This window comes from Thermobia domestica, chromosome 11, assembly GCF_964235325.1.
Source record: "Thermobia domestica chromosome 11, izTheDome1.hap1.1, whole genome shotgun sequence".
Taxonomy (NCBI): domain Eukaryota; kingdom Metazoa; phylum Arthropoda; class Insecta; order Zygentoma; family Lepismatidae; genus Thermobia; species Thermobia domestica.
In genome coordinates, this window is record NC_137464.1 from 80,483,723 (window position 1) to 80,501,820 (window position 18,098).

The following is an 18,098-nucleotide window of genomic DNA, read 5'->3' on the forward strand; positions in this document are numbered from 1 at the left end:
ATACCACAGAATTGTAAAATGCACATCTTGCTGGACACCCAATTTAATTTTCAAAGAAAGTTACTCAAATAGCACAAACACACCAAAAATGCTACAGCCTTTCCATTTCAGGTGTTCCTCTTCCGGCGCTACTGTCGATGTGTATTTTCCCGTACCTCCTTCGAAAGAGGAGGGACAAGTTGCTGCAGCCGAGATCTTTCAGTTGTTGGATGCAGAAGCGTTGCCACAATGAATTATTTCATGGACTTCGCTGTGCTCTGTCTTGTCAGCCATTCTAAGTAGCCTACGATCTTCACTTGTCAAGACCAAACGACTGAATGACAAATTGGCAACACGGCAGAGGTCATTCACTTCTTTTCCGTAAGCAAAAGGAGGATTTCCTCCATCAGAGGGTGGCGGGGGTGGGGCCGAAGTATAGTTCGCATATTTTCCGAGGGTTTACCTGAAATAGACAGGCTCTACACATCTAACTGACAGCTGTATTAACACCATCTATCGGGAAAATTGATCCAGATTGGGATCAACGTCATCTGTTGCAGAGACAATAATATAAATTTATATCAAATTTGACAAAACGAAGACATGCTACAGAGCTACACAGCTAACCGACAATTGCACCATCTGTCGCAAAAAAAAAAAAAAAAAAAAAACTAACTCAATCTTGACATTCTTGACATAACGCTGACAATGTTACAAAACTAACCGATAGTTGCCAACGGAATTTGTAGCAAAACACTTTAAACGAGATTTACTTTTCAACGCAGAGCATGAAGACAAACTGAAGTAGTGTATTGTAAATTTGTAAATGGCGCACGCAAGGGGAACTTCGGAGTTAAATCCCACATTGGGAAAGATATAATGGAAAAATAAACATTGAGGTATATACATACAGTAGTCATGCTTGTCCTCCTGAAAAGATATGAGATCTTCTTCAAGAGAAAAGAGTTCTTGAAGCTCCCTTTTGAAATTCTGCGTACGCCACTGAAATCTGCTATTTTTCAATCATTACTAGATTTTACTCCTAATTTTTGTAAATAGCTCTCCCCACATTTCTAATCTCTACCATAGCTGCATTTATGTTCATATTGCCAACTGTTAGATTAGAACAACCATATTCAATTTCAAACGAGAATCACCGCCATTTTTCTCAATATCCAGAGATATAAATGGGGCTATATACATATAGGGTTATATTAAAAGGTATTTTACTAAATACTTTTAAAGCATTATAGTTGTGAATTTGAAAACATTAATCATCAATATATATTAATAATATAGTATTTTATCAAATAGTCTACGCCAACATACGTAAATTTTCGTTCTTACTTAGGCCTATTGCCTTACTTCAAGGCTCGTCGAAGATCTACGCATAAATTATTGTTTACGAAAATTATTTCTATTGAAAATTCTACATGCATATTTATTACTTTAATAATCCAAATTCTGAACAGTTTGTAGTAAATTTTGCAAGTGATTTAACCAAAATGTTAAAAATGAAAGTATTATCAACTCACCATATTTCCATCTTCTGTTTAAATTTTATTGTACGTAACTATAGGAATATGATATATTTAAATTTATTACAACAATAAAATATTTTTTTTAAATATTAATTTCAACGAACGTCTATTGTTGACAGAATACTCTGACCAACCAATACTTTTTATTTTTAAAAAAAAGTTTAACCAGGAGTGTCATTTGGGGAGGGCAGGAGGGTGAGAAGCCCATATCTTTCGATTGTATACTAATATAGTAATAAAAAACGGGAAATTCTTATGTGGGAGGAGCATCTTGCCACATTCTGACAAAATCTGAAATGACGTAGTGAATGTAATGTTCCACGTTGTGCATCAAGCTAAGCAGTGTTGCCAATTTGGGGGAAAAGTCGCTAAATCTAGGGTGTTCGCATTCCAGGATAGCGACAAAAAATAATTTTTCCGATTAGCGACTTTTTTGGTGATTTTGGAATGACGATTTGGCGACTTATTTACAAATCTAGCAACTTTTGTACTGCGAACAACTTATCATAAAATAAGTACTATTAGCTCGAATCAGTTCAGATACATTTGTGTATTTTCCTTTTGCTTATTTGAATCAGTGCAGATGTTGACGAACTGGGAAAGTACATAACATTTATCTCTATATTCCCGCTTTGATTGCTGATATCTCTCATCTTCTCACGGGGACCAACTCCAGCCTTTAATGTCCTTTACTTTATAGAGCTTCCGTTTAGAGGCACAAATAATTCATTAACGATAGCAGATTATCTGTAGAAGCGTGAGTAGAAGTGAAGTAAGATTTTTCCTAGACCTTGAATTTTGTTCGTTTTTCTAAACTTATTTTTGATTTCGTTGAAGCAAAATTGATCATTAAGTTTTTATGCATATATATATATATATATATATATATATATATATATATATATATATATATATATATATAAGTGAAATTATTGTTAGTTATATATGAGCAGATAATCCGGATCTAGGCTTTTCTTAGGGAAAGTGCACCAATAACTTCCAATACATTTTAATTGAGTTGGAATTTTTAAATGCCTTAAGACGTCTGTAGTGTGAGTGAGGAAATGTCCTGGAAATGCTAAGTGTCTGTTCTCGGTAAATCCTTTTCTTTCAACTTTCAGAAAATTGACTTAAACTATCGATTTTGAAAAACTTCTTTTTGTTTCAAGACCAAACGGAAACATGACTGCAGGAATTTTCGGAAAGTGTTGCCTTTTTCAGTGCTACCTTCTCACTTTAGGTAGTGTATATTAACAACGAAGGGGGGGTATGCACGTGCACCTTTGCATCCTCCTAAATCCGGCCCTGATATCAGTCTTTCATATACGTTCTTTTAGCGTATATAGGGCTTGAATTGATCACGTTTCTTACACACACACACACACACACACACACCCACACACACCCACACACACCCCCACACCCCCACACCCACACACACACACACACACCCACACCCACACACCCACCCACACCCACACACACACACACACACACATATATATATATATATATATATATATATATATATATATATATATATATATATATATATATGAAAAAGGCAAAACTCCACGAAAACTTTTTTAGCGACTTTTCATCCAAATTGGAGTCATTTCATCTCATATTTAGCGACTTTTTGTATCAACTTGTTGGCAACACTGAAGCTAAGAGAGACGGTGATAATAATGAGGTGGGTGATGATAACAGTGGAATGAAGAAAGTTGGATAATACGGAGAAAACACACGCACACAGTGTTCGTCCATCACAAAGTTCACTTGACGAGAGCTGGGCTTGAGCCAGGGACCCCACACATCAGAGGTGAACGCTCTACCACTGAGCCGCTGTACCCCAGTACTTTTTTTTTTTTTTTTACTTTTTATGTTAAGAATATACTGTTACATTAAAATGCTGTTCGTGAGAGAAACAGAATGAAGAAGAACTTCTACAAATTTTTATTAAGTGTATATTAGTACAGAAATCGGGCTCTCTGCCTTATTAAAATTGACAGTGGCATACGCAGAATTTTATCACAGGGATTCAAGAACCCAATTTCATATCCTTTCAGGTTTTGTGTACGTATCTTAATATAGCAAATGTTTATTTTTGAATGTCCTTCATGCCGGCCAAAGTCCTTCATGGATTCTGTGGCACTAAGTATTTTATTTCAGTATACAAAAGTGAAGTGAGTTGCAGGAGAGGTATATAATAAAGTAGTTATATTCTTATTACTTTTATTTGGTTACACGATATTGAAGTGGTGATGAAATTAGCTCACAGATAAAAGTACTAAAGTCTATGAAGAGCTACGGCAAGCGAAATGGCATGTCTTTACTGGTGATGCATGATTACCTCATCGGGTTCAAGGCGCCATCATTTCTGGCTTTCTGGAAGGAAGTTAACTGCCTCTTAATTCAGATAGCTCCCCGATTGTCTGGGTCAACATTAGAAAATTAGCTCTGCCACCGGAAATAAAATCAGATGCTACACACATCGAAGTCGCACGTACTAACAAGGCAGGGTATCTCGGTGTAACACGCCAATTGTGTTGCACAGGCATAGAGAACATCGAAAAAGAAGTGACACGTATTTTTTTTAATATCGGCCTACAAGCGCATTGAAAAGGTCAAATAGGGGCATAAAAACGGGGCCGAAATGAGATTATGTGGAATATAGTTAGAACTAGAAGATATATCGGAAAAAGTTAAATGTACGAAATACTACCGATAGTCGACGCAAGGGAATGAGGTAGAACACACCCATGCGAAGAAAGCAGAACATCAGGAAATGGACCAACAACATTGTCGCAGTGTGTTACAAAAATGAGAGAAAAGGGTGGCAAGGAGCAGGAAGAAAGAAAAAACGAAAACATAAAATACGCGTTTTTGCTTTGGATGGATATGTCGTCCGTATGCGAAAGAGACGCAGAGTCATCTCAATCCACGAAGATGCATCTCTACACCCATGAAGGATGGAAACGCCGTTCGTATAGGCAGCCAGCGAGATAGTACTGCTCAGTGGATTGCATATATCGCGAAATGGGAAAAACAATGATTTTGGAAACGAAAATGTGTGTAGTAGTAACACGAAAACAAAAAATTACTATTACTGTTATGTTGTACGCGTATTTTCGTAGTGATGTAATGTTGATACTCATGCGTGATACTGATACTACTGTTTCTGTTCATCTTACGTAGTGGACCACCTGCTATTACATTCTACTGTACTATGGGCCAACCTACATGAAGTGATCCAAAGATGGGGAAAATGGTTGCTCCAAAAATTATAAAACTTTGAGCGTAACGAACCTTGTGCATGAAAAGGTCAATAACACTATTCACGTTGTCGTATGTATTATCTGTCAGGAAAGTAAATGTACACCTGTTTTTTCAGTCTGGCATTCCTGTGCTCCATCCATGGAGAGTATGAGAATTAAATCAATCAAGTGTTTACTGAGGGGCAAGAAGAAAAGTCTAATCTGAATAAGACATTGCAGAGGGACACAAGCTGTGAATACGAATAGTGCATAGTGTAAATAAAGGACGATACCGAAAGAGAAAGCCAGAAACAACTGCTAAACGGAGAAAATAGAGTAAAAATTGTCGAAGTGAGAACATAAAATACAAATACAAGAAATATGCCAACAACTAAGTGTTTATCAAGCAACGATCTTGGTGTAGTGGTTACGACGCTAGATTACAAATCCAAAGAACGTCGGTACGAATCTGCTCCAAGTAGTATTTATATTTTTTAAATAATGCATACAGCACATGAAAGGTGGTAAAAAAGAGCGTATTACCCATTTAATATGTTAAGTGAAAACAAGTTTAAATTTTCGGTGAAATTTATTGGAGAAGTGAGACAATGAAAGTGAGGAAGCAAGTATATTTAATCAGTGGTTGTATCAGAGGGTGGTGACCGGAAAAACTGGAAATGTGCCTATTGCAGAGAGAGAGAGAGAGAGAGGGAGAGAGAGAGAGAGAGAGAGAGAGAGAGAGAGAGAGAGAGAGAGAGTGAGAGAGAGAGGTTCCATGTCACAAGGGGTAGAATGAAAACCGTAGAAAACAGAATGATTTTTATAAAAATTACAATTATGAACACAAGTTAATGAAGGAAGCAATGACAGTCAATGAATGGAAGATGATCCGAGGTCGGATTTCGAGAAATAACTTGATAATGAGATGAAAACAGAACTTTATAAAAGGAATGGTTATGATGCGCTAAACACTACATGGTTGCCTGTTTCGTCTCGTCATGTGAAAATATCTCGTTTTAGAGAGGCGAGAAAAAGCCTGTGTTTCGTCTCATCATGTGAAAATGTCTCGTTTTAGAGAGGCGAGAAAAAGCTTGTGTTTCGTCTCATCATGTGAAAATGTCTCGTTTTAGAGAGGCGAGAAAAAGCCTGTGTTTCGTCTTGTGCAGTGTGGATCTAGCTCGGGGGGCCTAGGCATGCACTTTCAGATTGACGAAAATAATTTAAGCTATTATTTATATAGTTTTGAAAATTTATAGTAAGGTCATGATATACTTATCATAGTCTAAATTCAGGCAGCCCCCCAGTTTTTACCTTCTAGATCCGCCATTGGTTTCGTGGCTATCCCGGTGTCATCTCGTGTTTCCGAAACGAGACAAATTGTTATCTAGTCTCCTTTCGTCTAATTTTCTTTTGTAAACCTCATAATAATAGAAGTAAAATTGGAAGGCATGCGGCTTCGAAATGTAACGAAGTTTACAAGTTAGAATTGATAATCGGAAAAGAGAGGGCTATGCAATGCTTTCGAGACATTTAAAACGCGACGAGTCCAGACAAAGACCTGTCACGTCTCGTCTCGGAAAACGAGACGAGACAGACACTTCGACTCGTTTCGTCTCGTCTCGGATTTAACAAAGCCTATATTGTCTCGCCCATGCTGGATTGGAAGCCTATCACCAGAGATGAAGTAGATCGTGGGCCGTGGGTCAACAGAACGTGACCCACTGCAACCCACCATCCGCCGTGAACCACCATAACCTACATACCCACTACGACCCACCGACACACTCTGCTTAGTGCATTGTATATAGCACCCTCTGAAGAGTGGTGAATTTGTCTACATTTTACTTTTAGGATCTCCATTTTCTTCTTCTTCTTCTTCTTCAGTTGCATTTGTTTCTATTTACTTACCTGAGATGAGTATAACTAATAAGGACAAGGCAGACTTTCTTAAGTGAACTTAGGGCCCATCTTTTGCAAGGTAGTAGTGCACATTTAAACTGGGAGAGCGCAATAACCAGAAATAGCCTAGAAAAAGAGTCTTAAAGTTTCGACTCGTCGTATATATGGTATGACGCCTAAAATTATCAAGTGGTGGTGTGGCAGAGTGTGGAGCATTCACGACACTCATTTAAAGGGTCCACCGTTCGATTCCAGCTCGAGTCAACTTTTTTTTTTTTTTTGCTTTTTACCAATAAAGTAGTCATTTATAACTACAAGTAAAATATTAATTCACTATATGTTCATATATTCTAAATGATAGAAATTTTCAAATCAGTTGTAAAACTTTTCAATGTTTTATGTGAGCTAGATACAAAATATAACTTATTTCATAAACATATTGATATCACTAGCTGTATTACGGTTACCACAGTCGTTGTGTCCGAAGTTTCGTGTCTATATCTGTGGACAGTGTACGAATTGCAAGGGAGATGAGGGGGAAATCCGCTAGGGAATACTGGATGAATGCTGTAGGCAAAGGGCATTTCCGAATTATCCCCCTTGCAGTTCGCACTCTGTCCACAGATACAGATACGAATCGTCAAGAAAATTTTTCATTTAGCGACTTTACGAAATAGGTTATATTTGTATCTAGTTCACATGAAACATTGAAAAGTTTTACAACTGATTTAAAAATTCCTATTGTTTCATGCATTATAAACATATGGTGAATTAATAATTTACTTATAGTTATAAACGACTACTTTATTGGTAAAAGCAAAAACAAGTTAACTCGAGCGGGAACCGAACTCGCGATCCTTTACGCGTGAATCGTGAATGCTTCACACTCTGCCACACAATCACTTAGGAATTTTAGGCGTCGTATCATATATACGGAGAGTCGAAACTTTAAGACGCATTTTCTAGGCTATTTCTGATTATTGCGCTCTCCCAGTTTGTAATATTAACACTTTAAATACACACTACTACCTACCGAAAGTTCATTTAACAAAGTCTGCTTTTCCCTTGTAAGACATAGTCATCTCAGGTAATTAAATAGAAACAAATGCCAAAAAAGAAAAAAAAATAGAGACCCTAAGAGTAAAATGTAGACATATTCACCTTTGTTCAGAGGATGCTATATACAATGCACTAAGCAGAGTGTGTCGGTGGGTCGTAGTGAGTCTGTAGGTTATGGTGGATCGCTGGTTTATGGTGGGTCACGGTGGGTGGTGGATTACAGTGGGTCACATCCTGTTGACCCACGACCCACCAACGGACTTACACATCTTGACCCACATGTCTCACTTGACACAAGACCCACTTCAATTCTAGTAAGAGGTTTCCAATTCAGCATGGGAGAGATAATATAGGCTTTGTTAAATCCGAGACGAGACGAGGCAAAGCGTCTGTCTCGTCTCGTTTTCCGACACGAGACGTAACATGTCCTTGTCTGGACTAATCGCGTTTTAAAGGTCTCGAAAGCATTCCATAGCTTTCTCTTGTCCGATTATCAATTCTAACTTGTAATCTTCATTACATTTCTAAGTCGCATGGCTTCCAATTTTATTTCTATTATTATGAGGTTTACGAAAGAAAATTAGACGAAAGGAGACTAGATAACAATTTGTCTCGTTTCGGAAACACGAGATGACGCTGGGATAGCCACGAGACGAGACAGGCTTCGTTTCGCATCGCTAAAATGAGACAATTTAACATGAGGAGAAGAAACAGGCAATCATGTTGTGTCTAGTGCATCATAATAATTTATTTTTAAAGTTCTGTTTTCATTTCATTATCAAATTATTTCTCGATGTCCGACATCGGATCATGTTTCATTGACCATCACGGTTCCGGAACCTTAGGTGATAATGCTTGCAATTATCACTTTGATGTTTTATAGTTGTTTATATTCCGCATTCTCATTATGTAAGCGTCTGTTTGTCAACACGTTGATTTGAATGGAAGCACCTCACTCTCAGTTCCGAGAACATCTCTCTCTCTCTCTCTTTCCGTTTCAGAGGTGATGATAGACAAAAGGGTAAAATTGCATAGAAATTTTACGGCATTTCTGGCAAGAAGGTCTCTGCAATAGGCACATTTCTGAAGAAATTTGCCTATCGTAGAGACTCACATGTGCGAAATTCGGGAAAATTTGCAGTTTTTGAGATTATCACCCTCTGATACATACTCCTGATTAAATATACCTGCTTCCTCGTTTTCATTGTTTTACTTCTCTAATAAATTTCACCTAAATTTTAAACTCTTTTCCACTTAACGTATTAAACGGATAATACGCTCTCTTTCACCACCTCGCATGTACTCTATGCATTATTTTTCAAAACCTAAAAAGATATATACTCCTTGGAGCAATTCGAATCGCCGTCCTTTGGATTTGTAATCTAGCACCTTAACCACTACACGAAGATCATTTGTATTTGTATTTTACGTTCCCACTTCGACAATTTCTATTTTCTTTTTCTCCGCTTTCTCTGTATTAATTTTATTCTCATATTCTAGATGGTTAGAATGCAGAAATGTAGTGGCTAAGACGCTAGATTGAAAATACAAAGGACGTAAGTTCGAATCCACTACAAGTAGAATGATTTTTTAATAATACATACAGCACGTGAGAGGTGGTAAAAGAGAGCTTATTACCCGTTTGAGATGTTAAGTGAAAACTTGGTAAAAATTCCACTGACATTTATTAGAGAAGTGATACAACGAAAATGAGGAAGCAAGTATATCTAATCAGGGGTATGAATCAGAGGGCGGTGATCGATAAAACGACATTTTTCCGAATTTCACACGTGTGAGACTCTACAATAGGCAAACTTCTTCAGAAATGTGCCTATTACAGAGTCCATCATATTCCACCGATTGCGATAGCCAAAGTTAGTTTAACAATAACAAATGGTGTAGTGTTTTTCCTTAGAACGATAAATTAAGAAGTGCATACTGCAGATGAACGAAGTGTTTCGAATGTCCTAGTAATTTCCTTGCCCTTTCCCAATTAACATGCGTAAATCGTCTCCATCATGATACAAGTGTTTGCGTCCACTTTCTTAAGAATTGCTCATTTAGTATGAGAAGTCACTCTTTGATTCTTCACGATTGCTTTGAAATAACTTGAAAAGGATTTGAGGCTATATTGATTAGCTGTATTACTCACAAGTCCAGCACTTCACCCCTACATTATCTTCTCATGCAACATCATAAGCTAAATATTGCTAAGTTCAGCCCTGATGTTTGGAACGAACCTGTAATGTTCCTGTAATGGTATTTCCACCAAAGTGCATGCCGAAGTTAATTTATTCGATGATCTGGAGACAATTTAGTACCCATTAATAAACTAAATAACATACAATGGAGTAAAATTACAGAAATGATATCGTATTATACAGTAATTTCGCCGTGCAAGTTTAAAAGTATAATAATAATAATAATAATAATAATAATAATAATAATAATAATAATAATAATAATAATAATAATAATAATAATAGTTTTTCCTCGGTCCTGCGCGGAAAGTGAGAATTAAATCAATCACATGTGTAGTCAAGGTAAGGAGAAAAGTCTAAACTGAATAAGACATTGAAGCGGGTCGCAAGCTGGGAATAAGAATAGTGCATAGTGTAAATAAAGGACGACACCGACAGAGAAATCCAGAAACAGGGAGTCCGGAAAGTAAACATTCCGGAATTGGCCATCCCTAGTTTATACACAACCATTCAGAACACTAAGCTAGTAGCTGTCTACAAACAAGTAATGCAAAGCATTTTGTATCCTGTAATACGTCATGTATTAAAATCCGACAGGAGTTTCAGTATCTAACCAGAAATTGCATGTATCTAGCTACTGGAAGCTTAGTATGAAGAATTGTATTGTCTCTTATCTTTTTGTGTCTTATATAACCCCGCAAACCACTGAATATCTAAACGTCTTTCGTTAAATTCAAGTTGTAGTACTCACAGTTTCATTCATTTGTGTCTATATGATCGTCTTACTAAAGCTTATTATATGATAGCGTTAGTAAGTCTTTCTCTGCTCTCCCGTAAAGTTGTAATACGATCTACTACATGATATAGAACGAATTATCAATTTGACCAAGTTGTTGTATTACTACACATCTGCTTCCTCCTCTGTAAACTCTGGTCGATTTCGTTGATCGCGACATATTTACTTTTTTATACCCTTTCTTCGTTTACTGAACTAAACAGTAACAATTCTGAATTACACTACTGCGCATGCCTCGTAGATAAATATTTCTGATGCCAATAGTTTCCGTTTTGTCCAAGGAATGTTCTTTTTCTTATTCCCAGCATGACCCTTTTATTACATTATATGAAGAGCATGTAGGTCTAAATACCTCATGTATTACATAGAATGTAGGTTTAACTCTTCCAGCAAAGAAGAAACGTGATCATAGTATACGACCCACAGAAGTGATAGCTGGCAATACAGTGGTCGTAATCCCTAACGACACAGGGGGTGATCGATGCCTTCCCCGCTGGTCTAGTGGCTACCACGTGCGCCTTTGGTGTATGGTGTCCCGGGTTCGATTCCCGGCGGGAGAGCATTTATGATTTTTAACTGTCCTCGATGTTTCTGTGTTCGTGTCCCTGTCGTTATAAGTTATTAGAAAAAGCAAGTTAAACGAGTGAAGCAAGTAAAATTAGCAAAAGTAAGCTACTGAAACAAGTTCGGTGAGTCAGTTAAAAAAAGTGGACAAAGCACTGCTTTTCGCGCCGTCCATGCGAGTTCGAATCTATCTCGGCTTCATTTTTTATCCATTTGAGAGAAAGTATTGCTTCTTTTGGCTACAGATATTTTTTTCGTATTTTTCTCCGTCCTTCACAGTTAAAGTAACTGGCTATTCTTATTCTTTCAACGAATGATGGATCTTCTCTTTGGTTTCATGTCACACATGCACACGTAATGAAAAGACGTTGTTGATAATAATAATAATAATAATAATAATAATAATAATAATAATAATAATAATAATAATATGAAATATTACTAGCTAACTCGTGTGTGTATTTCGAGAATATAATTTTATATTATTATGTGCATATATAAAAGGCTGGCTAGCGCCCCCCTAATTTTTTCGATGCACCTTATGGGTCCACGGTGTCCAAAGGTGGTCCCATCCCACTATCATCTCCTTTTCTCTCGATATAAGTCAACGACATTTTGCTAAAGAGGGCTCTGCCGTGGCCCCATGACTCCCCATGACAATGACTCTTCGTTCATTTTGCATTAAAATCGCTTATTTTTCTGAGTACTGTGAGTGCATACTGTTCAACGTTGCTCCCATCACTACAATTTCCCGTTCTCTCGATATAAATTGCTAATATTTTGTTTGTAAGGGAAATATGGCGTTACAATCATTACGTTTGAAGGAGAATTGCGGAAGATATTGCCTTGCCACAAACAACACCTATTATTATTATTATTATTATTATTATTATTATTGTTGTTGTTGTTGTTGTTGTTGTTTCACTTACCACTAATGTTGCCTACCTTTATTTGCAATGCAAAGTGTTACTAAAAAGCAAATCAAATAACACTCCTCGCCATTCACGCTCCCGAGCTCGAAATACATGATTTACAGTTCTCTGTGTTAGGGGAAAACACATTTATTATATTATTCTTTCAAATAACGCGTCTCACAAGTTACTTCACTTTCAATGTGTAATTTCATATCACCACTAACAATCATCTTGTTCCGATAGGAAAATATCCTCCCTCCTGCAAAAAAAAAGCCTGACCGTAGCGAAGGGGCGTGAACCTTCTTTAGGCGATTAATCGGGTCCAATATTTCAATAAAAGAGGATACGTCCCTGCACACAAATATTTTACTAAAAGAGGAAAAATTACCCAAACTTTCTGAATACCTATTTATGGGCGAAATTTGGTTCTCTTGGAACTTTTTAAGAGTTTGAAGGGCCGCCATTTTGAACATTTTCATCTGATTATTCTGGTTAACGAACTCATCAATATATTTCAACAGTTAATGTTTGTTCCAAGATTCGTCTCAATCCGCTGAAAATTAGGGTGGTTATGGCATTCTCAAATAGCGTTATATATATATATATATATATATATATATATATATATATATATATATATATATATATATATATATATATATATATATATATTAAAATTTCTTGGGTAGAGCAATAAAATGTACTCGGGATTTGGACTTATTACAAAAAGTATTTATGTACACAAATTATAATAAGTATTCCTCTAATATTTAGGTAAGATTAGATAGCAGCCCGGTGAGCAAACGTCGTGGGCTTTGAGGTGAGGTACTCTCGGTGACCAAGCGTCGTGAGAGGGGTGTACATTAGGTATATCTCTCTCGGTGACCGTGCGTCGTGAGAAAGAGGAAAGGAACCCGGTGACCAAGCGTCGTGGGTTTAAGGATGGGTAACTCTCGGTGACCAAGCGTCGTGACAGGGGTTTTAGGTGTTTCGTTCGATCCGGGAAGATTAATGTTGGTCGAGGCGTGCAGGTCCTTTTTATCCTGTCTTGTCGGCTTCCTTCGTTGATTCTCGTCCTTCCGACTGTTGGCGATGGTGATCGACTCCTCTTCGGGACCGTTGTCTGTCTGTTTTTATTTATTACTAACACATGTAGTTCACACGTGGTTATTGCCTGGTACGGCAACGTGGGGATCCTTACAATATTATATATATATATATATATATATATATATATATATATATATATATATATATATATATATATATATATATATATATATATATATATATATATACAGATAGATAGATAAATAGACACACAGAGGGAGAGAGAAAAAGTGTTTTGCTCCCTTCTCGCACCTGTGCTGCGTCAGAGCTAAACCGGGCCTCTGCAAAACGCATTGACCAGCTTAACCTAAACACAAGCCTCTTATTTGTTAACGTAGAAACGTGGTCGAGAGGCGTAAGGCATGTAGAGATTTTATTTTTAAAAACAATGAGTATGGATTCGAACCTTTCCACTTTCATGTTCTTTTTTACTTTTTGCAGCTACGTCAGAACGTTCAATTTTTATTCTTTACTAATTGCAAATAGCGTTTACATTCAAAATAAGAGGAATTTTGGTGGCATTTGTTCGGATATTCTTCTTTTTCGAAATGAAGACAAGAATAAAAGCAATACGCAAAGACAAAAAGTATAATTAGTACTAAACATTACCAATAATAATTGCTACGAAATACTAAATACGACCTCTTTTACCATCTCGCATGAGCAGTATGTATTATTAACAAAAATGTTTAAAAATGTCCTTGTTGGGGATTCGAACTGGCGTCCTTTGCATTTGTAAGCCAGCACCTTAACCACTACACCAAGATCATGGCGTTGTAAACGTTTAGTTGTCGGCGTATTTGTTGTATTTGTGTTTTATGTTCCCACTTCGACAATTTTTACTCTATTTTCTCCGTTTAGCAGCTGTTTCTGGCTTTCTCTTTCGGTGTCGTCCTTTATTTACACTATGCACTATTCGTATTCACAGCTTGTGCCCCTCTCCAATGTCTTATTCAGATTAGACTTTTCTTCTTGCCCCTCAGTAAACATTTGATTGATTTAATTCTCATACTCTCCATGGATGGAGCGCAGGAATGCCAGACTCGAAAAATAGATGTACATTTACTTTCTTGATAGATAATACAAGTGTTCCTGAATGGCGACTATCTTTGTTGTCGGTGGAATGCCATTTTTTTGCATTTGCAAGCGTTTACGAAAACTGCAGTTTCTCAGGACGTACGTATCAGACGAACACCAAACAAAAACGAATGTTTAGAGGTGAGTCTGAGGTACACGGAGAAAATAAACTTTTGCTTCTAAATAAATATGCAGGGTTGCAAACCAACACAAGAAATCACTAAAAAAGTACAGAAAATTACACTTTTAAAGGGGCTGTAATTTGGAATGGCATAATATGGGGGTTCATAAATTCTGTGCTGAATACTATTGCTTGTAAAGAGTCTGTAGAAATGTCCACACCAATGATACTACTGGCATCGTAGATTTATGGGGGTCCGAAAGTTGAAGTTTATGATTTTTATGCCATGTTTGTGACGTAATATCTCAGGAAATCAAAGTGCTAAAAATCGCTGCTTAGGTCACAAAGAAATTCTGTATGTGAATAAACTAATGTAAAAAAAAAATCATGACATATTACATGGAGAAAAAAATGAGGACACGTAAAAACGCGAAGAAAGCACGCACGTGACGATTGTCGTAGTCCGGAAAAGAAATGTTTCGATATATTTCACATTAGATCTCAAAAACTTCGCATGGTTCAGCAATTAGGCTCGTTTTTGTTTGTGTTCAGTTGTGGAAAAGCTTGCGAGTGGCGTTTGTTCCATCTTTCTAGCTCCATGATCATTGCCACGTCTATATGGTAAGGAGGTTAGCTCCTCCTTGCACCCCGACACCCATCGTCGAACTGGACCGCGGTATTGTAGGAGAATGTTGTCCTTTCGTTTGATCTACAGTGTTTACAGCGAATTAGTGTTCACTGACTGGGGAATGTAGATCAAACGAAAGGACAACATTCTCCTACATGACTTGACAGTTAAAACAATAAACATGATTAAATATTATTGATATGGCAAGCAGCAAGGAGCAAGGAGTACTTACGGACTTTTTTTTTGTCTAGTGTACATTTTGACTTCCCTCGCTTTCTGCTGATAACGGCGTTCTTCACTAGTGCTGCTGTGGGTGTAATAAGACAGTGAGTTACAACTAGAAGAAAGAAATGAGCTTGACAACCTTGATTGGACTAACCATTCATTCTATTTTATTTTACGTCGCAACAACGAATTTCCAGTTGAATTTGTAATCAAAACACCTCCTAGAGTATATCATTCCTTAGTGTTTTGATCCCCTTCCGCTCAAAAACACAAAATGAGCTTTGTTGCCTGTTATGGTATACTAAAGGAGTAAGTAGTCCCAACATTTCAGATTTTTAAATCCAGCCCCATTGGAGATATTGAATAGTGAAATGTGACAAATTGGCATAATTCCGCAACTTTACGTTTTTTTTTTCAGGCCTTTGGGAGCAGCTACAGGTCTGCAAATTTTTGAGTATAAACTTATGACACCGGACTACATGCACATACAAATTGAGACCTCTACGTCAGTTGCTTCCTCCCCCCAAACATGTCTTCAATGTCCAAAAATATTGCTACTATTGGCCCTGATTTTACCCCTTTTAAGTGGTTTTAGTCAAAAATGTTAATAGGTCAAAGTTTTAGCTCTGCACAAGTTGGAGACGTCCAGCAATTTTCAATTTGGTAGGACAAATACATGCTAGAAAAACGCATACATGTTGAAAAAATAATTAATTGTGGTTTTGAAGTATTCTTATATAGGATAAACATTCATGAAAAAATTAGATTTTTTGGAAATGGTCGGCGGGACATGCTTGATCACTTAGGATGGACTAACCTTATTATTATTATTATTATTATTATTTTTATTATTATTATTATTATTATTATTATTATTAACTAAAGTAGATATTCCTTACAGTATCGATATATACATTCCTTACAGTTTCATTACATAGTTTGGTTGGTTGGAGCATACGTAGGTTTATATCATGCATCCCATCGTGACTGAGACAGTCCCGGTTTGAATGCTCTTGATGCAGTCTCCTGAAAGTCGTCTCGGTTTCCAGTCGTAACAATCTTTTCACATGTGTGTGTGTGTGTGTGTGTGTGTGTGTGTGTGTGTGTGTGTGTGTGTGTGTGTATCCTGTCTTTACTTCTGTATACTACTCTAAAACATTAGTCCTATTTTGGATATTACAAAGTTTTTCACTAAAAGCTGCATCGTATGCTTGAATATTGATAGCGGGCGCCACGTCAAGGCATACTGTCCATACTGGATCGAAGATGTCTGTTAACTTTAAATATTACTCATACGTCCAACAGCAATGGAAATAAATAAATAATATCGTTTATGTTGGTTAAGTACTTCCTCCAAGTGGAGAGAGTGAATGTGAACTTCCCACCAAAGTGCTGGTTTGGAAAGCAAAAATATGGTAACATAAGTATAGTCCATTTGTAGCACCATGGCTATATAAGACCGGGCCTACTCCTTAAAGTGGAGTCAGAACCACTACTTGGGCTTGTATCCGATACAAATACCCCAACTGAGAACTGAACCCAACTATGCGTTAGCTAGTCGACTACGAACGAGCATTTCAATACATAGGTTATAACAATGCAATACTGCATCGAGCTTAGTCTAAAGGCATTCAAAAAAAAGTTTCTTCTTTCAAAATTATATTTTTTGATCTCTTTTACATGTAACACATGCTTGAAAGTCCTCAAATGTTGTTGTTCTGATTGATTAAATTTTTGGGTCTATTTTCAGCTCCAAGACTATATGAGGCGTGAAGCTACACTTGATGGTGGAATTCGAACCATCGTAATCTGTTCAGTGTTGTATCTTGTTCTCCCACTGGGAATCGAACCCTATTCCACATGCACCAAAGATGAACGCAAAATTCCTAAATGCATAGAAATAATAAAAGCACTTATACCTAGGTAAGGTGACTCGAGGAAATAACGCCAATGGCTATTTCTCAGATAGTTTCAAATAAATTCGGTAGGTGGCATATGTCGTGTGTGCATCTCTAGCAATTATGCCACGTGACGGATTTACGTTAGATGCGAGCCATTCTTATTAGTGTCATTGTGCTTTAAGTCTTGAAAACAATTATTCAGCAGTCCCGATCTAAATTTTAGGTGTAAGTTGTTAGTATGCTGAAGTTTATTATGCATGTTAGATGTAACTTACTAGGCATTTTATGTTTTGTACTTGGACACTTCTTCTCCAAATATACTGTTAACAAATTCTCTTTGATCTGAACTCAAGTAAAACGCATTCCAAAAGAGAAGTGTACTTACTAGAGGTAATACCACCAACTTCAATTTGAAGTAACAACGCCAAGTTTTGCATTTTGCTCTTCGTTAAAAGGAGAAATATTGGACAGTGGCAGTTATTGTTTTGCTTCCGATTTGTATTTCAGGTGCCACGTAATTACAAGAAATCTACGTACACAATGGCTGAAGGATATACGTACTTGAAGCAACAATCACACCCACACGCGAAGGCAAAAGCTTTGTGAGTGCTGTGATGCAAAACGTTTCGATACAGCAAGAAGAACACTGGTAAGAATATTAAGGGTACGAGAACATTAGAAAAAAAATATCTCCAGAATTTTGAAGATGCATAATCTAAAAGAATAAAAGGTTATGTAATGTTGGCTCGCAGTTGACATCAAAAGCGGGTACAAGTAGTGAACAAAAACAGTTTCTGTGAACAAGATAAACACAGGTTTAGTAAAA